The sequence below is a fragment of the Notolepis coatsorum genome (genome assembly GCF_963971535.1).
Source record: "Notolepis coatsorum genome assembly, contig: SUPER_7_unloc_1, whole genome shotgun sequence".
Taxonomy (NCBI): domain Eukaryota; kingdom Metazoa; phylum Chordata; class Actinopteri; order Aulopiformes; family Paralepididae; genus Notolepis; species Notolepis coatsorum.
This window is the reverse complement of record NW_028174880.1, coordinates 691,497-693,039: the sequence shown is the minus strand read 5'-3', so window position 1 is coordinate 693,039 and position 1,543 is coordinate 691,497.

The window sequence follows — 1,543 nt, the reverse complement described above, 5'->3', positions numbered from 1 at the left end:
CAGTCTATCTAAGTTAAGGGAAGGGAAACTGTTAATTAACGGTTATCCAGGACAGGAATGCATTTGGGCGAGGGATTGCTTTTTATATTCAGAATCTTATTCCAGTGAAGATTAGGGAAGATTTAATGAATAATGAAATTGAAACATTATGGCTGCAAGTACACTTGCCTCATTTGAAGCCTTGTTGTTGATCGGTTGCTGTTATAGACGTGCAAATAATGTGTATCTAGAAAAAACGACTTCTAACGGTAGCAAATGCATGTGGTCTTTCACAGGTAATTAACAAACCAACTAGGGTATATGTTTGAAAAATGATGGTACCAATGTAATCTATATGCTTAAGTGCCCATGTGGTAAGGCATATGTCGGTAAGACAACACATGCTTTAAAAACAAGTATTGCTGAACACAGGAGTATACGATACGGAATGAGGATGAAAAAAGCCCAGTAGCTTTACATTTTAAAAAGGCACACCACAATGTCTCGTCACTAAGATACCTTGGAATAGAGGGAGTGCATCTTCCGAGACGAGGGGGAGATATAGATAATCTCCTACTGACGAGAGAAGTATGGTGGATCCATTATCTCAAAACGATGGCACCAACAGGACTCAATGAGGACTTTGACATTAGACCTTATTTATAAATGTAACTTATCGAGGGAGACGGTCAATAGACTTTGTTTTTTCATTTTAGTTTTTGTTTTCAGTGGCTAGGACTTGTACCTTACACACTGTTGCCTCTTGCCTATCTGTAAATTATGTCTTAATACTGTGTTTAGTGTAGATATTTCTCATAAAAAAAATGTCTAATGAAAAGATAAATTGTTACTTAATCATGTATAAAATGTATCAATCATGCAAGTCTTGGGACCGCCCCTGATCACCAGGTGGGGCTGGTTTTTCAATCTATTTCACTTCCTGTATATGCATGCTTGAGGAAGACCGGTAAGGTCGAAACGTCGCATCTACTGCCTTTTTTGTTGGATTAAAATCACCTTGGAACTACAAGTGAGTTGCGAGCCCCGCTTTGTTCTTATGTATTACTGTTTTTACAGTTTGGGTCAGCGCCAACAAACGGAGGATGTGCGTTATTTATTTTTTCTGAATGAAAAATGATGGTAACCAGGTCTCCACCTGCATTGATCACATTTTTACTAACGATGCAGAGCTATGTTCCAAGGCGGTATCTGTGACTGTTGGTTGTATCGACCATAACTTAATTGCTATTGTGAGGAAGACTAAAATGCCCAAGCTGGGACCTAAAATAATTTACAAAATATTGTATAAAATGTTTAATCAAGACAGCTTTGGGAAAGATGTTAAAAATCTATGTTGGTCAAAGGTGTTGAGGGAAAAAGACCCAGAAAAATCTCTATGGGAATTTGATACCATTTTTATGCCACTTGTTGACAAACATGCACCATTGAGAAAGTTTACCGTCAGAAGCGTCAGTTGGATGATGAACTAAAAGAGTATTATGATAGAACGTAATCAAGCTAAATTAATAGCAAATACATCGGGTTATAAATCAGACTGGGAGGT